The 22,424-nt window shown below is 31.9% G+C and overlaps 1 protein-coding gene across 5 annotated transcripts in view; it reads left to right on the forward strand.

The window, feature by feature from the left end:
- The window catches only part of LOC148278633 (leucine zipper putative tumor suppressor 2 homolog), an 86,775-nt gene that overhangs the window by 56,350 nt on the left and 8,001 nt on the right, over positions 1-22,424 (forward strand). The window contains exon 1 of one of the 5 annotated variants that reach the window (XM_088231102.1): positions 11,867-12,211. The exons of 3 other annotated variants lie outside the window; for them this stretch is intronic. The gene's annotated coding sequence lies outside the window, so the exon portion shown is untranslated. Of the gene's footprint in view, positions 1-11,866; positions 12,212-22,424 lie in introns of those variants that run through there. One more of the 5 variants, XM_088231103.1, reaches the window with a different exon arrangement.

Here is a 22,424-nt window from a genome sequence, read left to right on the forward strand (position 1 = left end):
ATATCCATTTGTTGTGATGAGATCCGCTGGAAAATCATTTCGATTTAATATAATTTAATTACAGCTATTTATTTATTTACTTATTTTATTTGGGATTTTTACAGCTATTACATAAACAAAATAAGTAGAATAATATTATAAATACTAGAGCCAATTAAAAAAATCCACTGTAAATCTAATGACACATAATATATAAGAAAATAGTTTACGTAGTTGTGTGTGTGTGACGTTTGTATTCATGTGTAGGTGAATGTGTGTATGCGTGAATGAATGAGTGAGAGGGTACATGTGCGTGTAAGAATGAATGAGGGAGAGGGTGCTTGTGTGTGGGTACGTAAGTATAAAAAATAATTGTTTAAAACTTGTAATTATATTAAAAATGGTACAAGAAAGAGCTTGGTAAAAAGTTTGAAACCTTTTTGTTAAAATTCAAATCAAGAAATGTTATAAATTGTATTTTTTTAAATTATGTTAAATATCAAAACCGTATTCTCAAAAAAAAAGGATTTTATTTTAAAATTTAACTGATACACATTGAATGAATAATCTGCGACGAGTCCCATACAATACGAGTACGGTAGGTAACCACAAAATGCAGTAAATACGATATAATGTCAACAATAAAACAAGGTTTGACAATACGCGAACGTGGATTCAAAACGAACATACAAATACATATTAAATGCGCCTACATAATATATAAATAAGAATAACATATACGTTTGATAGAAATGATACGAATTATAAAAATTAGGTGTCACAAACAGTTGGCCCGCAGTACGGGGATACATAATTATATTAAAAGATCTTCTCACTATAAAACTTATATTTACTCAGGGGTAGAGAGCAACGGAGAGGAGGATGCGGACAAAGACAATTTATTTAGAATTATGTAGGTCTTAATTATCAAATGATACGCGATGAACATTACTTACTTTTTGGCAGCGCCCTCTATTGACCAGTCTTACATCTGGTGCAATGTTCAGGCACACGTCTCCCCTTTCAGCTGATATCTCTAAGCTTCATGTGACTATATTCAGTTTTTTTTTTTAGTTGTAAATTATTTATACCTTGCTTTTGTTATATGCAAGGTTTTATTGAATATATTTATCTTTAGGTTTAGACTATAGTCAGTTACGCATTTATTCAAACATTCCTTGATTTTTTCATCTATTCATCCGGTAATAATTTTACTCAATCATTCATCTGGACTTTTTTGGTTTAAGTTTACAGAGATTTAAACGAGCACTAAAGAAATAGTCCAGATCTTGTCTCGATGTCCCTTATGTTTTTCAATGCTTCTTTCATTTTATTTTAAATGTTTTTAACTTTTCTTTTATAGTCATACAACATTAAAACATTAAAACCCTATAAATTGTATAAATGGACAATGTCCGTTAATAAATAAATGAATAAATAAATCAATTTAACCATTTACTCAATCATTCCTTTACCCATTTAACATTTATGCATTTAAACATTTATTCAATCATTCATTTAACCATTTATTCATTCATCCATCCATCCATCCATCCATCCATCTATTCGTCTATCTATCTAATATCTATCTATATCTACCCATTCAACCTTTTTTTAAATTAATGATTTAATTCATTAATTTATTTACTCTTGTTAATTCATGCATTAATCCATCCATTCAAGCAATTATTCAATCATTCAATCAAAGATTTATTCATAGATAATTAATTTATCTATCCATGTATCCATCCATCCATATATCAATTAATCTGTCTATCCGTCTATCTATTTATCCGTCTATTGAGAGAAAGTACAGCACTATGGTAAATTGGATATTAAAAATTATTTTAAAAGCGGGGTAAAAATTAGAGCATTAAATTAAATGGCAAAGTTTCTTGACAATGTATGAAAAAAATCATCATAAAAACGATTACTTTGAACGACGTCATTAGTTCTTATGAATCAACCAATGATAAGAGAGTTGTGAAAGACTTCCGGTCTACAGTAACTCAATGGACCAATCGGCAGAACTGACCGAGAAGAAGCGGAAGAAAACTTGAAACGTCACACGCGGAGTAATTTTAGAAATCCAAAACGTAAAAAAATCATAGCGATACATAAAAATACGAAACATTAAAATAAAAAAAATGTTTTGTTTAGTTTAATAGTCGATTAACAAAGAAAACAATTGCTGAACTTCCTCATTCATAAATTCATTAATTTTAAATTAATTTATCGTAGATTTATTATCCACCATTTTCTTCTCTGCATTTATTCAATCATACCTTTAATTAATTGATTGAATCATCTATTTATTCATTTATTGAGCACTCCATCTGCTAATATTTGTGACGTAGCATACTAGAAACCATAAATTGTGAATTGGGAACTGCTTTTATTTGATTTTCTTAACCAAAGCACTGAAAATGCCTACACGGTCGCATTTTTCTCTTACGTTTTTTTGTTACTTAAGATTACATCTTAAATTTGTAGCTAAATAAAATTTTGATTGTGTTTTATAACATTTTTTAATGATTATTTCTCATCTGTGTTTTTATGTATACTTTATTATTGTTGTAAACATGAAGATACCCGACGGTTATGTTTAGAAATAAAGATTATTGAACTACAAAAAATTTCATATTGTTTCTCTGACCACTTCACAAACATAAATGCACTGCCATCTACAGAACTACTGATTTAACAATACGAGTACTTTAATTTTTGAAGCATAGATGGCGTTACCGTATAACAATCTTTAAGTAGTAATAATTTAATTATAGTTCTAACTTTTTGCAGCTGAGAGGTAAAACATTTTTGAGATGGGAATATGGAAGTCTAGGCATTTACAGGGCTTATGACATGTCATTGGCTAGTTTAAGTGGCCACTTTACGCACTGTGTAACATTCACCATACTGCACATGTTTCTCTTTCGGTTGCATCTTTTTAAAATCTAAATGACTCCCTGGGAGAAAATCCAGCCGGTCTACAAACATTTGGATGTACTCAAAACATTTTCGATTAAACTAACTGGTAAAAGAAAAAGTATACAAAATTAAAAATTGTTTTTAGTCGTTGCTTAGTTAGAGAATCCGTTCAGCCAGATAAATCTCACCCACGTGATAAAGGTTTCAGCAAATCAAAGAGTTGAGGAAATGTGGATGTTTAACCATGGGCAGAATGGTGAATGTTACTCAAAGTGTAAAAAGCCGCTTGAACCAGCCAATGGCAGGTCATAAATGCATAGACTTTCATATCCCCTTCTCAAAAATGTTTTCCCTCTCATCTTCCTATACCAGATGATCGAGATACGCTACCTTTGATTTGACATTGCATCCTACGCTCCATCGAGTGCGGATAGGGCTTTAAATTTTCAAAATAATGACACTTTATTTGTTGAACCACATTACAATTTATAAATTGAATATTCTACAAATCGGTTTTACGTAATCATAAATAAAATATTCATTCCGGGGTGCGTGTAAAACGCCATCTATGAATAATTAGTTTTATATTTTCGTTTAGAATCACTTTAAGGGTTAATTTGCTATGTTTATGTTTCGAGTAAACCGGTTAATTGAGAACCGGTATCGCACGCCCTAATACCAGGATTATCGTAATTAGCTCACACAGTGGACCACGACCCTTTTACAAAGCCAATTAAATCGTTCAGCCCCGTGCACAACTTCGCTTACTGATAAACCACAGAAATACATTATTTTTACAAGCGTTGCAAGCACTTAAAACATTATCTTCTCCGAATTCCTGCGTCCTTTCACACTTACATAAATGAGAAAGTTACACAAATGTGGATAAAGGAAGATAAACCGATGGAATGTAAAAATAAAATTATGAGTATGTTACAAACAATAGTATTTTAATGTTTTAATTGTGACAGATCGAAACAAGACTTTCAGCCAATACCTAACCGAATTTGGGCCTTTATTATAGTTTCGGCCGAAACCAAAACATATGAAGATTTTTTATTTTATTTATTTATTTATTATCATATTCCATGCATAAAATTATACGTGTATACTGAGTTGGTTTGACTATCTAACTAGGGTTATTAACCCCGTTCTAAGCTAGTCAAAAATAAATATAAAAATCAGTAATTAACATATAAAAACATTAAATCAAGCCAAAAAACGTAGTGATATACTTAGTTAAATGTATGGCAAAAAACATAGTTCAAAATGTAGTAAAAACATAGTACAAAATGTAGTAAAAACATAGTAAAAAACATATTTCGAAAAAGCCAGTTAAATACGTAGTAAAAATAAAATACACATTAAAATACGAGTACATAGTAAAAACATGTTTAAAATCCAATGAAATCCGTAGTAAAAACAAAATACATGGTTAAAGACATAGTAAAAAAAATATATGTGCCTAGCAAAAAATATATTTTTATAAAACAGTAAGATACGAAGTTAAAAAAAAAACATAGTAAAATAAATAAGTTAAAAGTTACTTCAAAATGCCCAAAATAAGACGTTTTTATTGTTAAATCGTACTAGTTCATTAAAATAAATGTAAAAAAAATTGTGCATAAAAAAAACAAGCGAAGATTTAATGAGCAAACTTGTTAATTTTTAGCGCTTTTTGGTTCGTTGTTTTGGTATACACATAGAAGTATAATACTCCAGAAAGCGCGTGGAATCATGTTTGCACACACATCGCGCTATGTTTAAAAGTCTGACATCCCACCTGCGCGCATGCGTGAAGTGGCCGCGTACTGTTGCCAAACTGCGAACAATATAATATCATAACACAATTTAAGATACCTTTGTGTTATGTTTTACCAAAAAAAATATTTACTGACTGGACTATAAAAAAAGGTACTTTTATTAGGCAAACGTAAAAAAATTATTCAATAATCATTAATTAAGTAAATTAATACCGTTCAATATTATACTAAGGTTTATTAATAGAAAGCCGGGTAAAAAAAATGACTATCCTGGCAATACTAACAAAATTTCCATATTGTTTTATTTAACAATCTGACAGACGGTAAAATAATCGAATTCTTAAAAAATATTACTTGTGGATTTGCTCCTTACACATGAAATGCGATCCTATCGTATTCCCTTTTAATCCCAGCAGTATTTTGGCACTAACAAACGACTCGAAAGGGCATAATTTAATTTAAATCGGCAGTTGCGTACTAAGTGACGTCTACAGAGCAACTCACAGATTAATAGTACGCAACTAATGGCCAAAGGGCCATAGGGCTTGCTACAGGATGTCGATTTTAAAAAATGTTGTTTTAAATTTTAACCAAATGTGCTATCTTTTTTAAAATTCGGTGTTGGATACATTGGGTTAAGAAAATGTAATATTCATTTACTAAAATACTTTGTTTCATTATTTTATATTTTTCAAATATTTTTTTTAAATGTTGCATTTTACTAATTATAGTTCTTCCAAGAACAAGGGGCAATTTTAATTTGATTTTTTTTTTATATGGTCAATTACTTTAGAACTTGAATGTGAAGTTGTGTAGATTGTTTTAAATATTTAAATAACACGATTTACTGTTTATTAATAAGTGTGTATGCATATTTTTTCCGATATATTTTGTACTGTGCATTTTACTTACACTCTATTAATTATTATTATGATGAACACAAAATATTAAATAAAAAAACATGCTTGTTTAAAAATAAATACCCCTAAATATTTGACATTTTCTTAATTAATTGTTTTTTTTTAGAAGAGATTTTTTATAACATCAAGATTTTTAAAATCGGTATTCTGTACATAAAACATGTTTTTGTGTAAGTTTTGCGAAAGCGCCTTCACTACGTAATCGACATATTTATGATTTGATTTAATGAAATACCTACATATTTATAAACCAGAGTTTTTAATCCATAACTTAATACTCGTACATATTATTAAATTTTTACTATTAAAAATCGCAGCCAAATTCAGACGAACGCAGAAACATCCTGTGTATATTTCATTACCATATTATTGGCAACTAACAAAGCCATAGTTCATAAGCGCGTCTGAACGCGAGAGAGACAGGGAAATGCGTATTCCGCGCATACACATACCATGGGCTTATTCACGGATACTACACAATGCGTATGTGTAAGTATAGCGCACGCGCCAGCTTATAAAAATCCACCAGTACAACAAGCTCCGCGGTACGCCGGTTAAGAACCACGGCTTTACACACTGCAACATCAAACATTTTGGCTATATTTGAACATCGATATTTCTTAAATTCTTCCTTAGTGTTGATTTTCACATAAACCAGCCAGAGAATAGTGCACCTACATATATCTGTAGAATGGTCAAAAGAGAAACTTATTCGACATGACAAAGTTATCCGTCTCGCTATATTCATTTCCCATTAGCTATGTTTGTTTACGAGAATTAATACGAAAGTAAATCCAAGGTGGTAAAGCGCTCCGCTATCTCACTCGTGATTAACTGGTTCAGTATTGGTACCGCAATTAGCGTTACCCGAGCCCGTTCAATTGATACAAGAAAGTGTTAAGACATTCATGTAAAGATGTAAATATCTTAGAACCGAATGAATAAAGTGAGTTCCGCGTGCATGAGGTAAATACGAATAGATTAACTCCAATGAGGAAGGTCAGAGTCTTTTTATATATTTTTTTTTTATTTGTTAATAGAATATTAGACTAAGCCAATTTTTTATTTTTTTTATTTTTATATGTCGTATTATCAGCGCTATGATGTTTTAAAGTATTTCTGAAATAACTTCGGGTTTGAAGTCAGAGGTTGTTTTATGACAGTTCTTCCGATTGGTTCGTTTACGGTGACCAAACCGGATATCCTGCAATGCTCTCAATATCATTGGATGGTTCATATGAACCAGTGACGTCATTCAAAGTAGTGTGTTTTTATAAAAATATTTATTATAATTTTTTTCGTACATTTTTAAGAAATTTTACCGAACTCTATGCTCTAATTTTTACCGCGAGCAAGAAAAAAATTTTTGTATCCAATTTCTCGTAGAGCTGAAGTTCCTCATTAGCACAAAATATAATGAAGAAGTTCAATGTTTTTTAAAATTATTTGTTAATAGTCTATCCATGCCAAAAAAAATATTTTTACGTATCGTATTATCAGCGCTATGATTTTTTAAAGTTGCGTAATTTTAAAATTACTCCGCCTATGACGTCACAAGTTCTAGTCGGAGAGTTCTGCTGATTGGTGAGTTGACTTCCGGTAACCGGAAATGTATTACAACTCACAGCACTCTGTCATTAGTTGATTTCGAAAAAATCTTTTTTAATATTTTTAAAATACATTTTAGAGAAACTTCGAAACATATTTAAATACTCATTATTAAATTTTCACCGCGAGTAAGAAAACATTTTTTTTATTCAATTTCCCGTTGCACTGAACTTCAAAAATGCTAAAATATGCAATAGTTTATGTAGCGCTATTTTCGTAATATAATACCAAAAGGGCGCTTTATCATTAAGTAGTAAAATCATCAAAACCTTTTCCACACTTGGTGGTGCATAGGTAACTGCATTGTTATTTAATGTCAGTCTTACGTTTTGCTCCCATTCTTAAGTCTTTCACTTCTTTCATACAGTTATCGATGTATATGTTGAACAACCATGGTGACATTACACATCCCTGATTGACTCCTTTAGGAATGTTAAACCACGATGTGAATGACCCATTCACCTTCACACATGCTGTGCTGTGCTGTCCTTGTACAGTGACGCAATAGCCCTTATCAGGTTACCATTCACTCCATACTCCGGTAAAACTTTCCACAATTTCTCTCTGTCAACTATATCACACCGTATTTGTGATCACACCAGAATGGTTACATTTACTATTCTGCCCGTTTGAACGTACATTTTTCATAAATACGTCCATTTGTTGATTTTTGCTAAGTCTTGTTCAATAATTGTGTGGATATGATTCCTAGCCGCACGCTTATCATTTTTTGTTGTTATTTTTGTTATCTCTTCTTTATGGCTCTATTTCTGAAAATCGATAAAGGATAATACTTCGTGAAATGTCATACTGCAAATAAAGATAACATTGATATCAATATGTCAATACACCTTTTATGTTCAAATTGATAGACATTTTCTTTACTTAAAAGGTGCAAGCAGCTTATCATAAATATCATGAATATTATAAGTACCTACACTGGAACCTATTTTTACACGGGGAATACGTTCCACATAGTACCGTGCAAAAAAATAACAATTCTGCATAGGTTTTATTGTGTAAAAATCTTCGAGATTTAAACTTACTATCTATCGTACCTTTTATTTTTCTTAATACTAACATAACATCATTCTCTACATGACATCCAATTAGGAAAATCCTAACAAAGATTATTCACGATCTATCATATATATACAGGTGTTCTTTAAACCTTGTCACATCCGAAACCACAATGATCAGTATGGGCAAGAAGACATATTAGTATATTTAAAAAAATATTTAGAACCAAGAAAATTTTTAAAAATATAATATTAAAAAAAGCAAATGGTTGCCTTCTTCTGCAAGGGAGAAGCGAGGGGGGCGCGATGCAGTATCAGACTCCTCTCTCCCCCCTTCTCGTTTCTCCCCTGCAGAAGTAAGCAACCATTTGCTTTTTTTGATATTTTTATTTTTTTATTTTATTCGTTCTAAAAAAAATATTTAATGTGCCAATATGTCTTTTTGCTCATACTGATCATCGTGGCTTCGGATGTGACAGGGTTTAATGAACTCCCTGTATATAAAAGGTAATGTTCGTATGTGTGTCCTTTATAGACTGCATAACTACTGGACCGATTTACGTGCGAATTTCAGCGAAATGTAGACCTTTGTCACCACCATATTTCTTTGTAACGGTAAAAGAATTAAAGGAATATAGATTTTCAAATTTGGGCAGAGTGGTGAATGTTTCTAAAGCGGCCACTTAAACCAGCCAATGACAGGTCATAGCCTAGACTTCTATATTACTTTCTCTAAAATGTGCTTCATCTCTGTTGTAATATGTAAATACCTATTAATAAAATTTCTCTGACACCGCGTATCCTCTTAAGCACCTACAGTTTATACAACCTAACGCTTCCTACAAAATGTTCGTTGGATAGATAGAATAGTATGACTTGTAAAAAGCAGCCATTTTAATGATTATTTCGTTTCTTAGAGAGTTTATTACACCTCATGATAATTAAATCACACACCATAACATCATTTTGCAATTATTATTAATATAACGTTTCGAAACGCGAGTTTGTAAAATGCGATTTTCATATCGTGCTCTATGGCTTCATGAAGTTGGATCGAAATGGATGGCGCGATATTTCAAAGTGATCAACAATCGATTATAAAATTAGATAATTCGATTCATTAAATAATCGAATCGATTATTTATTTCAATATGTGATATTTTATTAGTCTTTTGTTCGGTTTTACTACTAGATCCTTCACCACGACAAAAGCGGATTTTAAGTGCATTCCAAAGGTTTTATGCAAGAAAAATAAGCATCTTCATCCTCATCGCCTCAATTGGGCATAGGGTATTGATTTGTATTCCAATAGCTGCAAATCTAAATAAATAAATTATATGAAAACATAACGCTACAAATACCGGTCTAGTTTAGTTAAGAGTAAAATGTTGATGTATTATTGTTGTTTTCTGATTTAGTATAATTTATTGTAAGTACTCGTGTATAATTGCTTACTATAGTAGGTTTTTAGACAATATCGGATTGGAAACTTCTTTAGTTGTTCTTTGTTAGACAATACGAAATATTTAATAGCAATTGCTCATTTTAGATTTTTATTTAAAATTACGGAAAACCAAATCAGGGCATCAAAACTGATGAGCTTTCATAAAAACAAGTGCAAAATATACATCAATATTTTGAGTTTGTCCAAATTTTTGTGGATTCAACTGAATTAAACTCCCTAGGGAGCTGTTAGTTTGAACATATTACAACAGAGATAAAGAACATTTGAGAGAAGGTAATAAATAAGTTTAGGTATCTACATGGCTCATGACCTGCCACTGGTTGGTTTAAGTGGCCACTTTATATACTGTGTAACCTTCACCATTATGCCTATATTTAAAGATCTTAACTCCTTAAATTCTTTCATATGTCCACCTAGTCCATTGAAGAAGTATAGAAATTCAAAAAAAAAATATTTTTTCAGGCGTTGCCCAGTATGTAGGTGAAAAAATTCAATTAGATGAAAATCACCCACATAAATAAAGGTTTCAGCTCTTTAACTTCACTAACATCAACAGATGAAAGATGTTCAAATATGATCAGAATGGTGAATGTTGCACAGTGTGCAAAGTGGTCACTTAAACCAGCCAATGACAGGACATAAGCCCTGTGTGGATGCCTAGACTTCTATATTTCCGTCTCTAAAATGTTCGTCGTCTCTGTTGTAATATATTAATCCAAAATGTACGGTTAAATCTTAAAGTTGATAGTATAAAGGAGGAGGTGGTAAAATGGAACCTGCATTTAATATGGATGGAACCCCTTGTTTTAAAAAAACTATTAGCGGAATATATTGGTGAAAGCCATAACTAAGTTTTGACAGGTTATTCGTCGAGTAAAATTTGAAATGTTTTTATGTCTCTCGGTGAATTCTTTTGTACTGAAAAATTAAACGCTCTACAGAGGCCGTCTCCGTGTTATGGAGAAACTTATCGGATTTATTTGTAATTGTCGAGGAATGATGATATATGACCGATATAAAATATTTTACAGTGTAGAATAGTTTGTTTTGAATGGTTATAGTGCATGTATTATGGAACCCCTAATGTGTTAGTTGGGTGGGGCCGAGGTTCATAATACCTGCACTACAATTTTTTTTCTTAATAGATTATTTCAGACTTTCAAACATGCGACTTAGCAAAGAGGTGCATTGTGGATTCAATGCAGCAAATACAACAGTTGGGTCCACAACGATTGTGCTGGACGTTAAGGGGTGTATGTTTGCGACTTCTGTAAATAATTATTATCATACATTTCATATGAAACCACGGGGTCCATATTACCAGCGTAGACTGGAAAAAATGTAGAATGTCAGAAGAACATAATTTTTACTTTATTTTTATACTTATATATTAGTTTAGGATCAAGTTAATATATCTTTTCAAATTTTTGCAGTACACTTTAAACCACTGGGTGTGGATAGAAACATTGTGATAAATAATGATAATTTAAACAATTTTTGAGTATGTCCAAAAGCTTGCAGACTAGCTGGATTTCCTCCCTAGGGAGTTATGCATATTTAAATTTATTTTAACAGAGAGGGAAAACATTTTTTTAAAAGGGAATATGGAAGTCTAGGCATTTACGGGGCTTATGACTTATCATTAGCTGGTTTAAGTGACCACTTTACACACTGTGTAACATTCACCATTTTGCTCATGTTTGAACAACAAATAAATTTCAATATGAATAATTCCCTAGGGAGGAAATCAAGCCAGTCTGCAAGCATTTGGACATACTCAAACATTGTTGAACTACTACCTGGTAAAAGAAGTATAAAAATTGAAAACTTATTTTCAGGCGTTGCCTAGTAGGTGATTTGGTTCAGCCGGATGAATCTCACCCACGGGATAAAGGTTTCAGCTCTTTTACTTCACAAAAGTCAACAGATGGAAGAGTTGAGGAAATGTGGATGTTCAAATATGGGCAGAATGGTGAATGTTACACAGTGTGTTTAACCAGCCAATGACAGGTCATAAGCCCTGTAAAAGCCTAGACTTCCATATTCCCCTCTCAAAAATATTTTCCCTCTCTGTTGAAATAAATTTAAATAATGATAATGATTATCAAAACCAGTTATTTTCTAATGATACCCATTATTCGGTTATTCGCATCGCTAATATTCAGTAACGTTCACTTATTGTTTTCAGTGTGTTATTGAGATGTATGGCAGATTCGATTGTAGTTAGTTACTGCCCTTAGAACTAATAAATAAATCATACAGACGTCTGAACTCGATAAGATTCATTCAGTTATTCGGTGTTCAGTTTACTTTTCATTGCCAAAGAAGACGGTTGTGTGAAATAACATGCAAAATCCCATTGTTATATTTAACTCGTATTCAAATTAGACGGATTAATTCGTAATGCAACAGTGCCGCGATTTTCTAGCTATGGTACTTTCAAATTGTGCTAACATTTATTAATTAATATCATTTTTGTGTGAAGTTCATGGATCATTTCTCAGGAGAATTACACTAATTATATCTTAGGTGAGTTAACGGTTATTTTGTTTTTTAATATTTATTTAATATTTTCAATATTTTTTTTTTTAAATGCATCAGGTTTTTTTTATTTTTTAATTTATTGGGAATATCAACATGTAACAAAAATATAACAAATAAAACATACAGAGAATAAAACCAATGACAGATATCCACAGAAATACATTGAATACAGTTACTGAATATTTTGAAAAATACAAAAAAAATTAAGTCCATCCGATCATTGAAAATATTATACTGTTTTCTTGTAAGAAGTTATTTAGATTTTAATTCATCAATATGGTCACCCTGCTATAATGTTCATGTTTATAATATAGAAAACATTCAACATAAATTTCTACGATATATAAACTACACACTAAACATTCCAATACAAAATGTGAATTATGACTATTTATTAACACTGCTTAACCTAACAACATTTTCTGAAAGATGATCTCATTGTACTGTATAAAATTGTAAACTCTCTTTTTGACGCACCAAAAATACTTGAATTGATTAATTTTAGAGTACCTGCTGTCAACACTAGGAGTACTTTATTGTTTCATTGCTCCAGTACTTCTTCCAACCAACAAAACAATTCATTGATACCGAGACTGCATAGGTTAGGTAACACTTATGGAACGGCTGCAGACATTTTGTCCAATTCTTTACTATCTTATAAGTCCACAATATCAAGTTTATTTGTAGCTGCTCGTCAAACTATTATTGACAATTCAATTCCATAAATTAAAAAAAATACTTGTTTATTTTTATTACCTTATACTTGTTTTTTTTTTTTACTATTATATCAAATTGCATTGTAGTATTGGCAAATACGCATTTCATAGATAAACATTCTTATTTCTTATTTTTTTGTGATAATATTTGCTTGCTTGTTTATTAATTTAACTTAAAAATGTCTTTCTTGCGTACCTTTATTTTACACTTTATTTATTGTTTGCTTTACAGAATTTATTTCATAAGCTTATATCTTTGCATTTTTTGTTTATATGCTTACTGTTTTTTCTTGCATACCTTTGTTATTATTATTATTTTTATTTTTTTTACTTTGTAAAACTTTTTATTATATCCTTTTTAACTAATTTCACATATTTTTTCTGTATATTCTGTGTTTATTATTTAGTATGTTAGCATGTATTTCATTTTTACTTTTTGTAAATGCCTTTTGGGCGTTAATGAACAACATAAATAAATACACCTACAATACATACTAGTGTGTTTGTTTGAGTGTAAGTGAGTGAGAGGGTGGGTGAGTGGGTGTTATATTGGAATGAGGGTGGACATGTGTGAAAATATTATTGCACAAGTGTCGAAAATAGAAATATATATATAGTTATCTTAACAAATTTCTCGATTTTTTTCAAGTTAAAAAAATTTCGCTTTTTTTTATTCTTATTTTATTTTTCACGTCTGATTGCGGCGGCTGTTTTATCTCTTTTTTTATTACTCAAATATTTCAGATAGAACTTATATATGAAAACTTATTATTAAAAATACTTAGGGTATAAACCTGTCTGGTGGGTCTTATCAGACTTATCAGTCTGATGAGGAATTTGGGATCGGGTAATGAATTTGGAAGAAGCCAGGAAGCAGAAGAGGAAAGTAAAATATGTATTTTCTTTAAATAAAGGAAGTTGGTTATAATGATATGTAATATGGTACTTCTGGGTGACTTTTTTCTGCACAAATAAACTAAGGCTACCAAATTGCTAAGAGCCGGTGGGCAGTTAGTTTTCTTTGTTCGGCAACGACAGATCTTTCCCTGTATGTAACCACCGCCAAGAGACTTGCATACCTCAGACGCGGTGTGCGGAATGTGGTGTGGAAGCTGCAACATTTTACTGCCGCTGAATGACACCTGCAGCGTAAAACTGATCACCTTAGCTTCATGTTATAGATGATTAAGATACCAATCTAATGCACTATGAAACATCAGGGCCCGAATTCAAACAGAGTTATCTTAAACTGTCTATAAAGAAAAATCGATATTTGTGTACGAAAACGAGTATATTTGCATGAACATTTAAAGTATCTTTGTCGGCAACCTATGATTGAACATATTTAGAAGAAAAAACTGTACGCATATTTTGCTTTTCATACAGAAAACTTAATTTTACTTTGAAAATAAAATTGATGATTAATATAAATTAAATAATTAAAAAGTTAACAGAGTTATCTTTGACTGTCTATAAAGAAAAACCGATATTTGTTTACGAAAATGAGTATATTAGCATGAACATTTAAAGTATCTTCGTCGGTAATCTATTATTGAACATGTTTAGAAGAAAAAATGTATTCATATTCTGCTTTTCATACAGAAACTTTTGTTTTTTTTATTAATAAAACATATAATATATATTATACTCCCAGGCGTTATTAAAAAAAAATTAATGTAATGTAATTTGGGACCGTACATAAAAAGAAAACATTTTTGTGACAATACATAATAAAATCATACAATAATAAAACATTATTTAAGAAACATAAAACACAGTATTTTACACCATATATATAAATTACATTCATAATTACACTATCAAAAAGATTTAAGTAATATTTTTAATTGCGACACTTTTGGATTCTCTATTCGACTTTTCGTGTTTTAGCCAACCGGGCAGTTTATTAAATTCGGAATGGCCCATATTTTCCAGAGACCTTCTGCCGATCTTCGTCGAGCGAAAACACATGAAAATTCCATAACGCGTATTGTAAATATGAATATCACGACCAAATGTGTATTTTAAATTTATGTGAGCAGAAAATTTCATGAAAAAAATAGTATTGCATCCAGTAGCATCACCTTGAAAGGAAGTATTTTTGTCTGTCGGTAGATATTTTTGACATGGGAATCCCATTTCAGTCCAAGAATGTTTCTCAGAGCTCTGTTCTGAAGAACTTGTATTTTCAAGATCTGATTTTTACTGGCGAAATCATATGCATGATAGATAGGATAGGTGGGAATGCAGTAGACGGCAAACAAAACGGAATGAGAAAGCAAGCCACGAAGTCTATGCAATACGCCAGTTACGAGTGATATTTTTTTTATTTTACATGTTCAAATTGGTAGCTCCATGAAAGTTTGGAGTCAATAAACAGTCCCAAATATTTAGTAGAATTGATTTTTTCAATATAGCCAGTTCTGAGAAAAATATTGATATTTAAATATCAGGACTAAAGTCCTGTTTGTTCCCAAAAATCATATACGACGTTTTTTTAACATTCAGACTTAACTTAATTTTACTTTGTAGATAAAATTGAAGATAAATGTTAACATCCCATTGTAATCGGGGCCCAGGTGCGGATAACGGAGTTCTCTTCCGGAATTATTACTTGAATAGCTCCCGAGCTGAAAATTGTTGGTTTTTTTTACGTGCCCAATGTAAATCGCCAATGTGTACTATACAATTTTATATGTTGCGCTAAAAATATAATGGAAATTTGTTTTCGAGGGGAAATGTTATTACACCGCGCATTTTCTTGCACAAAGTGCATTCTGCTAACTGCAACTGCTCGATTTCCTTTGTCGGTCATGCTATTGTGTATATAACTTGAACAGTGTAGTTTTGTTATTTGCGTGTTGTTATTTTTCACTCTAAAACATATTGGTACTGTATGCTAGTATACAATTTGGCAATGAAGACATTACGAAAACGTGAAACGATTTAATTGATTCTCTGGTAAAAATTGATTAAATGGTTATCATAAATCGTAACCCAGAAATTAATTTCAAAAATATGCACATGCTGGTATCGTGGGAAACGAGAGAGCAAACAGACGAGCAAGGGCGGTAACTTATAAAATAACAACACCTTTATTCTCAGAATTTCCCCTTAGCTTTGCTGTATAAAACAAAATACCCCGCAACATTACGAAGACCATTACAGCGCTTTTCCTACAGGAAATATCATTAAAATATTTTTCCCAACGCTGGCAGATGCAGATAACGCCCGTCATCACCGAACTGCCTTCGGCATTCCGAACTGGGCCACTGCCCAAATCTTTACCGAACATGAAACTACGAGAAATTATGTATCTACATAGGTTTTGTCCATGTGATAATATCTTCACACATACAAACTCTTAATTGTTGCTCCAAGTGACTGATTCCCATTTTTAAAAGCCACTCTATTCTTTTTTTGTAGGGTTAGTGCGCATGCGCCTCTAAATAATTTCAATACCAATGAAGAACTTTTTTGAGATAATAATAAAGAATACAATTCTGTACGTAAAATAGAAACATAATCCAGGACGAGAGTTTTTGACACGATGGCTATTCCCGAATAGAAATCATAAAAAAGGAAATCGAGTTGAGATTACGTAATTGGTCTGAGCTTTTACCTACCATGCTTGAGGCCCGGGATCGATTCCCGGAAATATCGACACGAAATGTGTATCAAAGGGTGATTTTCACTATAAATTGAAAAGTCCGTGAAGAATTTACTTCCCTCTTTTCATCAATCCAATGTAGTACATATTTATTGCGAACTTCTGGATTACCTTCTTTCAGCACAAATATTTTAAGGGTACCAGATTACAGAGAGCTCCCTTGCGCAGCTTTTTTTGTTTGACAACGAGCAATTTTTTCCTTGCATGTAGGCACCGCCAAGGAGGCTTAAGTCCTCGGGTCCTCAGATACGGTGTGCGGTTACAATCTGTAAATAAATCCTGCAACTGGAGTACCAATGCAGTGCCCTTCACATCACTGGGTGTGGATAAGGAATCATGATAGCATATGAGGAAGCCATTTATCTAAAATTACATATATAAAAGTAAATATATTTACGTTGTTACGATTTAAATACATTTTGGTGCCATTTTAAACGAGTGATAAATATCATATCAAAATGTTTATTAATATAATAACAATGCAAAATAATGCCAAATAACAACAAGCATCTTGGATCGAAGGAAACCTTGATCCAAAATAATTATTTTTATATCACATTCGATCTTTGTGCTTCACGGTACCGTTTTCTAAAAAAATCTTGATCAGCCTTGTGCCTACTCACTTGTGACCATTATCTGATTATAAATATTATACTTAATCAATTCAAATAATAGTTTTAGTAATGACTGTATTTTTCATTTAATTACAACAATTTCAGTGTTTATTTACCTTGTTAACTATTATTAATTTACACATACAATCCATCATTTGAAATCTTAGTAAGTTATTCTAAATACGTACTTTTTTAATTATTACTAAACATATTTTTAAAAATACTAACACAACATATAGGACGTGAAAACAAAACAAAAAAAATAATTCCTGAAAATCATATTTTTCAAAATCTATTAACTTAATTTCATGGAGAAGCATATTTGTTTTCAAACATATTAATTGATTAATTTATTTCGTATATTATTATTTATATTTTACACGCCCTTGACGGGCTTTTAAATTGTTTAAATATAATTCATAAGCAGATTTATATATTTGTTAACTTCGAAGTGATATACGATACAAAATAATCAAATACTAAAAAATATGTATATTTACGAGGATATATTATACTCCATGCCAAGCACAAGAGGTTGTCTCTTTTTTGGTGTGGTTTTGTGTGTTTAATCATTGTTTATAATGGAAAAAATGAATAAACAAAATAAATAAATAAATAACACTTTTTGGGGCTTGTTGATATAGATTTTTATTAATAATGACTTAATAATAATGTAGATAATTCAATTTCAAGACTGTGGTTTTTACAAATATAAGTCAATAAGATCAGCCACATATTATATAGGTACCATTTTCAAACAAAATAGTATAAACATACGCAGATACAGTTCGCTCAAATGCCCATATTAGGGTTAGTGTCTGTCGGTGAACTGAGTAAACATAACACTATTTTTATTCGTGTTAGGACGCAACATTTTATTCGAAAACTTTATGTTACGCACACATACACAAAGGCTATTAAGACTGAATGGATTATTTTCTTCATAATCAGTCTTACGCTTCAGGTACCAGTCCTGGGACCATGAAATATTCTAGTCAAAGAGAATATTTCATGTCAACCATGTCGGGAATCGAACTCTAGACCACGAAACGAACAATGTAGCTTACTAACGTTAATATTACTTCAAATAAGTTATAAAAAAACTATTTATTTATTAAATCATACAATTTTTTTTGTACTCCCAGGAGTTACAACAAACTCATTTTGGGACAGAATAATATTTACATAAAGGTATGGTAATAATAATAATATAGTAAAATGTAATAATATAGTAAGAAATAATAATATGTACATAAAACTGAAATAAGATAGCAAGCAAATATATAATACAAAGAAATTTAAACAATTCATAATAAAAATTTTAATAAAATATTTACATATTGTAAGAAAGAAATATCCCGGGAAAAAAAAGAAACTAATTAAATCTCAAGAAAATATATTAAAATTATAATTATTTCAAACTTAGTACTAATACCAAAAAAACACTTTGGCGGACTTATCTTACAGCCAGTCAAAAAATAACAAATTGTTTTAAAAGTTTTAAGTAAAAAAGTATTTTGGAAAACTTCGTCAATAATTATTATCCACGTAAATATTTCCATCTTTTTTATCCACGTAATTATTTCCAGCGTTATTTTGCAACATTTTAAATTTAGTGATGTTGAACTTTCTGTTCATTTTCGTAGAATTACACGGATAGTAAATATGGTAATACGCGCATTACAAATATGCATTATTCGTGAACGCAGTGAAAGTAATCACCTAATCTTAAAAGTAAAAAAAAAACAATCTCAATTTGATAACTTGAGTATTTCTTGAGTAGGCGTTTATTTTGTAGAACTCCATATCTAGAAATATATAGAATAAGATACATAAATATAATCAGTGTTCATTTTAATGTTAACACCAGTTAATATATAGCTAAACTGATACTCAAGTTGGGTTCGATTCCGACATGATTGAAATTAAATATTTATTGAAAAATGTATTGAGCTGAGGATGCCGTGTTTTTTGCTAGCAGCAAAGAAGACCTGCAATTTTTGGTTAAAAAAGTCTACGATGTATGCAAGAAAAGCTATTTGCTAATGAATGTTGATAAATCGAAAGGGATGGTTTTTAAAAGGGATAAAAATAAAACTAAATGTGAGATCAGTGTGATCGGAGATATTCTGAACCAGGTAGAAGAATTTGTGTGTCTGGAAAGTATGTTTACTAGGGATGGAGAAACTGATAAAGATATTAAAAGGAGGATGAGTGCCGGGAACAGGGTGAACGGTGCACTGAAATCTACTTTGGCAAACATATGTTTATCGCAGGAGGCAAAACTAGCAGTTTACAATGGAGTTCTAGTGCCAACTCTAATTTACGGGAGCGAAGTATGGAATCGGAAAAATAATTATGAAAGTAGATTAAATGTTTTTTTTTTCATGTATATTCAAAATTCCGACGTGGTTGACATGAAATATTTATTTTAAAATGTGTTTTTACGCTAGAATATAGCATAGTTCCTAGAGTGGCACCTGAAGACTGATCAACTTACCTTCACGTAACAAAAATGATCGAGATACCCTGCGATTGGTGTACTAATGCAGTGCCCTATGCATCACTCGGTACGAAAAGGGTGATGATGATGATGGTGATGATGATGGTGATGATGATATTCGAAATTATATAACTTCAAATGACTAAGTAATATCTATAATATTACACTGTTAGTCACTCTTCAAGCACAAGAGCTGGTCTGTCTTTTGGAATGTTACAGTTATAAGATTAACTAAATATATAAAAGTAGATCGTAAGAGAAAAAAAAAACATGTATTATTTTATGTGACTATATGACTAAAAAAAGTTCATACCTAGAGACGTTGGACTCTTTTGGCAAAATATGATTTACCACTATGCATGTCGCAAAGTGGATTTGGACGATGCGCATAAAATGAATCATTTCCTTATAATGTTTTATTGCGAACGAACTCATCCATCTATAATAATGGAAGCTAGGCGCCGGAACCATTTTTACCATGAGCGGCGACTTGAATCTGTTGCATCTGCAAGAGGTGAGTTTTCTTCGTGTGATGGACATTACAAACAGAAGATATGCCTCCATTGTTAAAGTAGCGGAACAGTGCGGACTAGCGAGGTGTGATTCCGTTCTAGTACATACCTACCTACCTTCATACTTAGTTCAGTAAAGGACATTGACTTAGAGAATTCTAAATGCGTAAAAATACCCATATTCGTAAATCCACGCATTATTTGAAACAATTCATAAATTTGACACTAAAATCACAACGTTGTGGAATACAACTGTCTCTTTGTAAATTTGAAAATAAACGTTAGAGTTTGTGTTCCGAAACCCGTCGTATTTTTAGAAAGAAAGAACAAAGAAATCGGCTTGCTCGCAATAAAGCAACAAATAAAATATAACATAACAATTTTTATAGATAAAACAATTAAGGAGATAAATAAAATAAAAAATATAATCAAATTTAATTCTCATTGTACAAGGGATTGAAAAGCTGTACAATGAGTTACCTGAAGAAATAAAAGAAATGTAAAGATTTTAAATATTTTCAATTAATTTGAAAAAACATGTTCTTGAGAAATTTTGGTATAAATTGTAATGTAATTAAAAGTTTATATTAGTTCTTAAGATGTTTATGAACCAACATAATAAAGCATGAATAATTTAATATTATCGATTATTTTTGCGAATTTGAAAAACTTAGAAAAATCGTTTAGTCTGTGTCCGGGCGGAAGAAAAGTACCTACAGTTCTATGTGTGAAATAGACCCAGAACCCTGAACAAGAAATTCTGACTGTCTTAAAATCGAGTAGAGATAAGTCTGCCTCGTAGTGGTTCGTGTGGTGGCGCGTTCGCCTATCACGCGAGTCTTTAGGTTTGATTCCTGGCAGGGATAGGCGGTGTCTGGGAATTTTGGTAAATAGGTAATTGAAAATTGTTTTTCTGTCACTCCCTCGCATATACCTCCCCGACACTGTGCAGCGAAAAAGACAACTGCTCGTCGGACTAATTTTGCCTTACTAAAATCGAGGTTTCGTTGTGCCGTTTTCCGCACCTCGAAACTGAACCGACTTTGGTTTTTTTTGAGAAAGAATAATTTTCTAACATTCATTTTCTAAAAAAATATTTTTCATACTTGTATATACCGTACGTCCGAAGACAGCAGATAAAACTGGGCGCTTTTATGGGTTTTTGGATTGGCCGAAATCGAAACTTATTTAAGCAAGTTAAAAGTCACTTCATAACGCCCAAAATTAGGCATTTTTGTTGTTCAACCTCGCAAGTTCATTAAAATAAGTGTTAAGTAAAACACGATGGATCATTTTTAGAGCTTTTTGGTCTAACTGACCGACTGACAACTAACAACACTCGCGGGCCGAAAGCCGGAACAAACTAAAGGTCGCAGGTCACCCGGCTGAGACACAAGACACAAGATGCACGTAATCCGACACATACCGACCGCAGGTTTCGGCTAAGACGAATTTCAGTCAATTATTGGCCTAAACCGAAACCGCGGCCGAAGCTCATTTTACTGGCTGAAACTGGCCGAAGTCGAAACATCGGTCGGTCACAAGTATCTACATACATAACGTGAACCGTGGCTTACCTTATTTCAGCACAAGGCTACCAGATTACAGAGTTCTTTCGGACAGCTTTTCTCATTCGACAACTAGCAATTTTTCCTTGCAGCCGAAATCAAGTGAGGGTTATCACTGGAGCCCGCCCAGGGCACTGCAGATTGAACAAACTCCTTGCTGGAATGAACCTTTCCGAAACTTCTAGATGTAGACTCTGCAGTGCAGATGAGGAAACACCTATGCACATTATATGTGAATGTGATGCTTTACAAAGTTTACATCATAAAAGAAGCCTTGGGTTAAACCTGAGGATGTTAAAGAGCTCGCCCCCTACCTAACAGCCCGATACTTTACGGATCTGGGCTTAGAGGGGGAGATTTAGCAAAATGTAATCTCTCGCCTTCCACACAGTAGCCGGGCATAGACCTGGGCTTTGGAGGGCGAGACGTTTTCACGGGGACCCGTCACAATAGAACATAGTTACGCTAAAAGCAATCAGTCCACAATTTTGTAAGAATGAGATATTGGTGATATCGGGTGCAGTAAGGTCAATTCTATGTTCTGCTAAAAACAGCCAGGCCGCTTTCATACAAAAAAATATAACAAACAATCACCTTCTGAAAATATTGTCGATC

The sequence above is a fragment of the Micrasema longulum genome, unplaced genomic scaffold (genome assembly GCF_059751315.1).
Source record: "Micrasema longulum isolate JH-2025_06_02 unplaced genomic scaffold, ASM5975131v1 h1tg000849l, whole genome shotgun sequence".
Lineage (NCBI taxonomy): Eukaryota > Metazoa > Arthropoda > Insecta > Trichoptera > Brachycentridae > Micrasema > Micrasema longulum.